Genomic DNA, 8,800 nt, shown 5'->3' on the forward strand with positions numbered 1-8,800 from the left:
GGCTTAGGATAACCAGTCACTCCCAAGTTCTGTATCAGCCCTGAACCACAAGTAGGAAATTCCAAGAAACATACTTCTTTTCTTTTCCCCATTGTGTTTTCCTTATTCTCAAGGAACTAAACTCAGGTCTCCTACCAACCCAGGATCTCAGACTCTTTAGCCTCTAAAATTCCATCCCTTTGCAAACACAAAGTGTTATCTTGTTGCCTGGTTACTTACCCTGATGGACCAGATGAAATTGAGGATGCTGTGGAAGTCGAAGCTCTGGATAGCTATGACCATCCATGGAATTGGAGCCACATTTAGGCACCCCAGAAAAGGACTCCTGAGAAACTGGAGATAGTGCTCTAGCAGATCAAGAAGACTATATTTGTTTTATTTTATTTCATTTTATTTTTTGCCACTTCTGGGGCTTTAACTCGGAGCCTGGGCACTGTTCCTGAGCTTGTTTTTGCTCAGGGCTAGCACTTTAACACTTGAGCCACAGCACCGTTTCCGGCTTTTTTTTGTGTATATGGTACTGAGGAATCGAATCCAGGCCTTCATGCCTGCTAGGCAAGGCACTGTACCAGTAAGCCACCTTCCCAGCCCTCAAGCAGACTCTTGGTAAGTGTTGCCTTATGTCCTGAGAGAAGAGGATACCCAGTCAGAAATCTAATGACAGCCTGGCAGGGCTCTGCTCCCAATTTCTCAGGGGTCTTACTCAACAACCCGGGTTGTCTTCAATTGAAAACACAGAGGGGAATGAGAGATAATCAAAAAACACTCCTTCCAGCCCTGGCACAATAGCCTTTTGTTTTGTATATTCTCGATGCAAGAACATGGCAATTATTTTCTGAGCCAACTTGTTTGAGCAGTAAAGTGTCACATGGTGAAACGCAAAGATATAATTAGAATATCAAGGCCAACGAAACTAATCGTTTCAAATTAAGCCCATATACTACTGTGGCACCACAAAGCTGCTCTCTTAGGGGAACATTTCAGATGCATTCAGAAAAATTGGCTCTTTCTCCCCCCCTCACCCCCAAGAGTTCAAATGGTAAAATGCCTCATGCCTAGAACCTACTGCAATACCTCCTAAGGGAGCTGAACGAAGCTTTTACCCACTGACAAGAACCTTTCATGAGATGAGGTGGACATTTGTCCCCAATGGGAGGCAGGGACGTCTTGCTGACACCCTGCACACAAAGAGAATCAAAGCTCCTTCCCTTTCTGTGCTTTCCCTCATCCTACCACACTCTGCCCATTGTTATATGTGTTGCTAAGGAAACCATGGTAACATCAGTGATCTGGGAAGCCCCATTTCTTCTCAAAAGACAGGGGGGGAAATGTAGCTTCAGCCTATTGTCTAAGATAGAAAGTATGATTTGGGAAAATACTTCAAAATATTTGCTTGATTAAAGAAAATGGGAAATGGCTAGCATAATATGCTAGATCATAGCCATACATATTATTAATTACAATGCTAATCAAACAGAATTGTCAACAAGTCTCTTAACGTTGGGAGAAATACAGAGTCTAGCCAGACGGCAAAACTGAAAAGAATTTGATCAGTAAGATTTGGCAGCCATATTTGATTGCTGTGGGCTCCAGCAGAGCCTGATGAAGTCCCAGTTCTCTTCTAATAACCTTCATCACCCACCATCTTGTCCTCACTGGTGTTGAACCACCACGCACAGGCTGTCACACTCAGCTGTCTGTGGAAAAATTATACCAACCACATGCTTAGACAGAAGGAATACAATACATTGCTTATAACTACAAAGCTAAACGATGTGGGGGGGGCGGGGGACAGGCTTGCTCAGTCACTTTCAAGAGGACAAATGAAGACGCCTTAGAACAGCATTGGAACAAACATATCCACAGTCAGATAGCATTCAAAATAATAAGAATCTTAGACTTGGATGCTACCAGCTGAGCCACCTCAGCTGTTTGGGTTTGCCAAGCCAAACTCTTGCCTAACTCTTGATTAACCCCATCATTGATGAGCTTGCTTTCTTCATTTCTTTGTAATCGTGAACTCTCTTTTTTTTAGTAAGAATAAATTCCGTGGTGGGGATATTTCCCTTTTTTGTATCCCTTTTCCTACATAATACATACACTTGCCCTCTGTGGAACCTAATAAATATTTCTTGCAAGGAATGAAGGAAAGACATATCTGATGTATCATATGGCAGCTGAGAGAGGATGAGGGAAAGAATGTACAATCATCTTGAAAAGTGAATATAAACACAAGAATTCTTATTTGTGGTTCTTACCAACGATTCTTCTTATCAGTCATTGTTTTATCGATAAAATAACAATGACAAATTTCTCCAGAGAATGAACCATATATAAAGAAGACTTGTTTAGTCCACTCAATCAAATAATCACAAAATTAATTGAAATGTCAGCTTGGCCAGTCATTTGACAGAGTGCCTGGATACTGTAGTTGCCTACCTGACCACTTTGTGGTCAGTGCCCATAGTGGCTATAATGGGGATTCACATTTCTCTCAGGAACCCAAAGGAAAGGTAAAGCATAGAACTTCAGCTGCCCTGTTCTGTGGTCAAGCGCATATTGCCTGATGGCTAGTGGACCAGGTTTCTCTTCAGACCTGGGTGGGGACTTCCTGACCATTGTGATATGACTCTCCCCTCCCACTCCATTCAGCAGTGGGAAGCTAGTCAAAGAGAGACTAAACCATTGTTGAATGCCCCTAGGTCCACATTCAGTCTCCCACCCTATCTCTCTCCCTGGCCAGAGGGAGACAGGAAGACAAGAGGAAGAGGGCTTCTTAGTCTGCCACTGGTAGGGTCACCAACAGTCATACTGGGTCAACTGTGGGCTCCACTGACCCTGAGCTTTAGCTGTGTCTGTTCAGGTCTTACTATGATCAAAACATGACATCCTGAGTTCTAGTTCAAAGGAAACCACATAGAATCAGCCAAAGCTGGTGACAGTGGCAGTAACAATACTTCAGCATTTCTGCTGATAGATTTGTAGGTTCCAATCCAGGCTCTAACCCACTCCAGTCTCTGGGCAATACCTCCCTGCACTCCTCCAACATCACTAGGACCTTTTCTGTCTTGCAACATGCCACTAGTTGCTGGCGTCCCATCCAGATATTGTTAGACGGCTGTCCCTCCATAGTCCCACCTCTCCCAGGGCAGGCTCAGAGGGCTAAGTGAACCACAGCCACCTTCAACAAGAAAGGAAATGAGAAAAGAGACTAAAAAGAATGCCACCCCTTGCCACATGCAACTCCATTTTAAAACTTACACATTTGACGGGCCACCCTTAAGTCTGCAAGTCCATGATGATGTGCATTTCATGGTGACACTTACCACGGACAACCAAACCTCTCCCTCACCTCTTCCACTTAGGATTTAAGAAGTTATTACTCGCAACTCCTTTAAAAAATTACCTTCAACTGTTACCTCTCGTCAGGAATTGTTATGACTAAGAAAAATGTCTCACCAGAGGTCACCTTCTTCCAGAGGTAGCCTACACCTTCTAATGACTGGGGTGTGTATGTGGGGGGGGGTGGGAGGGTGTTGAAGGAGAAAGTAGAAGATATTGGAAAGCCCAAACCCCTATTCTATTACAAAGAGCTATCCACTGAGGCTTTTGATGAGCCCTCAGTGCTGCCAGCTCTCTCCTGCCCCTCCCCCCCATGCCTACCCCCACCCCCGTTTCCCACTCTACCCCTTTGCCCTTTTCTCCTCAGGAGTCTATTCCAAGAGCACCTCCTCCACTCTGATCTCTTCCTCTGAGTCTACTGCCAAAGAGGACTTTGTGATGGTTGATTATAAATGTCAACTTGCCTAGCCTAAGGGATATTCAGCGAGCTAGTCAAGCATTATTGATTCTCCATGCTTCAGCACAGAGCACATCCTTGTCTGCTGAAAGCAGCCCAGATGGTCTGGTGCTTGATGGGAGTCATGGGCTACACAGACCATACAGGGAGATTCCAGAGGAGATGTGTGTGAGCCACTTGACCAAGTAGAGAAGAGCGAGCCCTGGGGTGCATAATACCATCCATTTGGTTTGTGGCCCAGATGGAATACCAAGGCAAAGTCACCACCCTCTCCTGAAGCAGAGCTCGCCTTCTCCTCCTGCCATTGACTGTCAGAACTCAAGGTTCTCTAGTTTTTGATTCCAGGATATACACCAGTGGTTCTCTGAGTTCTTAAGTCTTTCTCCTTGAAATAAGAATTATGCTATCTGCCTTCTTGAGTGTAAGGCTTTGACGGACCATGCTGCCACTTAAGGATACAACATTGCTCCCCTCTAGAGAATATAGTCATACAGTTCCCTCTTAGAAGCAGAGAAAAGGCATCATCAGACAACAGAATCTGCAGGTAGATTGACCTTAAACTTCCCGGCCTCTGCAACTGGGAGAAACAAATTTTTGTACTTTATAAGGCACCAAGCCTTAGGTATTTTGTTATAGGAACACAAGCAAAGACATATCTATATTCATTTGCTAGACTCTGTGTAACAAAGAATAAGTAGCTTAAAAGCAGAAATACATTTTCCTCCCAGTTCTAGACGCTGAAAGTCCAAGATAGTAGTAGGGTTGATTACTTCTGAAAGACTGGCGGATAAAGGAAGAATCTGTCCAGAACACTGTCCCTCACATGAGGAGACCTGTCTTCATGCTCACAGATATTCTCCCTGTGTTGGATCTTTATTCCAGACATCACTCTTTAAAGGACACCCATCCTAATGACCTCAGGTGAATTTGCTTCCCTCTGAAAAGACCCTGTCTCCAGACAGTCAAATTGTAAGGCACTAAGAGTTAAGATACCAATATAGGAAGTGGAAAGTGGGAACCCAATTCAGCCCAGAACAGGACTCAACCTGCAATCACAGTCAATCATTTTGTCAACAGGATGCATGGACACAGAACTCACAATTTTCCGAGCCTTCCTGAGATTCAACTCAATCACCTCAAAGTTCTCCATTAAAGGATCTGCCCACTCCAAAAGGGAAAAGATCAAAAGATGCCAGAAAAGCTGCATATGAGACCCAACACAGCCTGGCAAGATTAAGTCAAGAAACTCAGTGTGGCTCCCAGCCTAGAGGAAAATTTGAAGTGGGGGAGGGATCCTATTGGAAAATAAGTGGATTTCACTCAAGGCTGGTGCTCTACCACTTGAACCACAGCTCCACTGCTAGCTTTTTGTTGACTAATTGTAGATAAAGTCTTACATACTTTTCTGTTGGGACTGGCTTCAAACCATGACCCTTAGATCTCAGCCTCTTGAGTACTAAGATTATAGGCATGATCCACCAGCTCTTAGACCCAAAACTGTTATTACAAATAGACAGCAGATAAAAACTGCAGCTGATACATAAATCTCTCTGCAAGGGAGTCTGGGAATCTAATATAATTAGCCTTTTGTGTTCTTCATTCCCAAAATTAATAACAATCCTGTTAATGAATAAAGATAGAAGGGAAGGATACCAAGTTTTACTTGAGAATAACTTTTGTCTCATTTACTGATAGAATTATAGGGGCAGTTTCCGTTTTAAGCTGAGTGACCTGTGAAGATGTGAGGATATAGAAAGCATGTTGTAGCAAAAGACCTTAATGTCAACATTTTGTTAGAGGAGACAGAACAGCAGAAAATGTGGCTGCATAGAAATTTATACATAAATACTAAAAAGCAACTCAAGTCAGGTGACGGTAGCTTACACCTGACTCAGGGAACTGAGATCTGAGGATTGAGGTTCAGAGACAGCTCAGGCAAGAAATTCTGAGATCCCTTTCCAATTAACTACCAAAAAGCCAGAAGCACAAATGGTAGAGCACCAGCCTTGAGCAAAAAAAGCTAAGGCCCTGAGTACCAACACACAGACACAGACACACACACACACACACACACTCACAAAGACAGCTAGCACTTGGGAACTCAAGTTGCTATTGCAGTGTGTATCTGGAGCCATCAAAACTACGTTGGGATTGGGGCAATTTGAGGGAGCACAAACAGGCAGGGTTACAATTTGGCCCTGGGCCCTCAGTCCTAAGAACATTGCCTTGAAAACATCAGAGCTGTAGAGGCCTGAGAATCAAGTGCAAATGTGCTCATGTGCCAAGAAAACCTAAGACGGCTATTTTCACAGCATATTGGGGCTTGGCCAAGTTCCAGAAACCATCAGCAAAGTAGCCTGCCCTGCTACTTCAAAGGAAGAACTCGCACTGATAAATCCTGTCCCACACTTTCTACAACACACACTTAATCTTAAGGTATATAATACCACAACAGTGAGTCACTGGGCTGGAGCCTCAGGCCTGTCCAAAGGATGGGAAGAAAGAAAAAAAAAGTCACCCACATCTGTTGTCTAAGGCAATTCCCCTCATTGCACAAAAGCAGGATAATAAAAATTGTCACAGCCCAAATGAGTTATGGCCTGGCTTACCTGTACAGAGATTCTCAGCAGAGCTCTGACAAGCTCAGCCCACCATTTTTCATTATCGGGTTTTAATCACCACTTGATAAAATTCACCTGATAGGAGCAACAAATTTGCTTTCTTCTTAGGATTGAGTTCATAGATCTCAGGAGGACTTTAAACCACAAGACAAGCTGAGAGGTTGTTCTGAAACCTCACTCACACCTTTCTCAGGAGATCTGAAACTTAGAAAGCCTGCTTCTTTCAAATTAGATTAAATAGAAATTAAAGATCAGCAAATATTTATCAGAATGGTTTAAATAGAGGCTGGAGTATAATTAATGGTAGAGCACTTGCCTAGCCTGCCAAAGGCCCAGGGTTCCATCCCATGCATCTTGAAAGAAAAAGAAAAAAAAAAGAATTTTTAAAGAATATCCAGCTTAGGTATCACGATAAAGGGATAGCCAAGGCCAAGATGGAGGCTACTGCGTCTTTGGAGGGAAGATGATGAAGGAATCCTTAAAAAATAATTCCTTTACTATAAATTCTGCTCTGTTTGCTTCTAACTCAGTCGGTAGGCTTTTGGGGCATCTGATTTTTCGGTACTGATCAATGGAAGGTGAGAGGAGAGAATCTCAAGTAAGACAAGCAAGACAACAAACTCAGCAACCTCATGGAAACTAAAGGCTGGCGGGCAGGAGATGCTACCATGTGGGTGTGTGTATGTGGTTGTTCATTCACCTGGACACACTCTTGTGCACACATGTGTCTCCCCCATGTGCCCCACCTCCACCCTCTCCTAAGGCTGTGCTGGTGAAGACCCTAATCCTAGGCTCCGGATGACTTTCCAGATGACTCACCCAAAGCCCTTTGTCAAAGACTCTGCCTGGTGCTATCTGGGCTCTGGCTTTCCTTTAACTTAGGTTTCCATTCGTGGGGTCCCAAATGTAGTCCCCATAGGCTTCAGCAGGCATCTGGGAGCAGGCTTCTTCACCATCTCTGTCAATAAAACAAGAAATAAGGAAACTTCCAGGTTGTCTACTTCTAGCTGTCAACAAAACCCTGCTTGGAACTTCAGTCTCTCTGTGTCAGAAGTGGTGGGGCACGGTATGGCCTTTCAGTGGCCAAGGACACCTTTTTCATTACCTAAAGAATAAAACCCATCAAGCTTTATGCAAGACCCTCCATAAATCTCAGTAAGCCTTACAGAGTAACCTCAGGCATGTTAGCCATGCCGACTTGAGGAACCTGAAATTTGAGCATATTATACTGATTTGCCAAGATAAGGAGCCTCCAGTCTAAACCACAGGCAGAAATGGAAGACATCATAGCTCCCGTCAAACACCTCATGAGCCTAAGTTTTGCCATCTGAGCAGAGGGGTGTTGAGCACTAAAACGGACCAGAGATACCCAGTAGAAGACAAGCATTGAGGCAGAGTCTGTATCAGGGTTTCTGAATGCTGGGTGAGAAGAGGTAAACCCAGGCAAACACCAACACCGGGGTCTCTACCACCCAGCCCTCTTAAAGAAGAGAAAAGTAGGAAGGAGGTTTCCAATACCAGGGCCTTCTCCAGAACATGCTGTGATGTGGCATAAAGATCATCTACTTGAACTCTCCAAGCGTTCTAACACTACTGCCTTCCAGAACTTGAGAAAATCACTTTGCTTCTCTGAGCTTCATATTTCATGGTTCTCTTTTTAAGCTTTTTGAAAAAATGTATTTTAAGTAGTTGTACAAAGGAGGTACCATTTAACAAAACAGTGTATGAATACAATGTATCTTGATCAGTGTTACCTCTTTCAACATTCTCATCCCCCCCTTCAACCCCCCCTTCCTTAATTTTGTGGTATATACAGTGAATTCTTGACTACAGCCTCAACCCCAGCTCCCATCTTCATTCATCTTACCCCTCTCCACCCCTCCTCTTGCAAATACCCATTTCCTGGTGCTTATTTTGTTGGGCTTTAACTTTGTGTTTCTAAAAAGTTACACTATTTGAGCTCTCCATAGAGTCTACCATGCTTCAGCTAACTTGAAAAAAGGGTACATAATATTATTTGGGGATTTATTAAATTTCTCAGTATTTGTTCATTTTCCCTTCCTATAATAAAATGCCAGGGCCTGGGAATGCACAAAGAAAGGAGGTTTATGTGGCTCATGGTTTTGAGGGTTCAAATAGAATGTCTTCTCTCCACCTCTGCCCTATGAATTAGGTGGGCTGTCCTCAATAGAGTGCCGTGTGTTTAAACCTTCACAACTGTGTGCTAAACCACTTTTCTTTATACGTTAGCCAGCATCTGGGATTTGTTATAGAAATGAAAATGAACTAATACATAGGAAACAATAAATCCCCAATTAATATTTATGCATCTTTTCAGTCATATAAATCTTGGTCCTTTTGCTGATCACTTTAGAATCAT

Source organism: Dipodomys ordii, unplaced genomic scaffold, assembly GCF_000151885.1.
Source record: "Dipodomys ordii isolate 6190 unplaced genomic scaffold, Dord_2.0 Scaffold83, whole genome shotgun sequence".
Taxonomy (NCBI): domain Eukaryota; kingdom Metazoa; phylum Chordata; class Mammalia; order Rodentia; family Heteromyidae; genus Dipodomys; species Dipodomys ordii.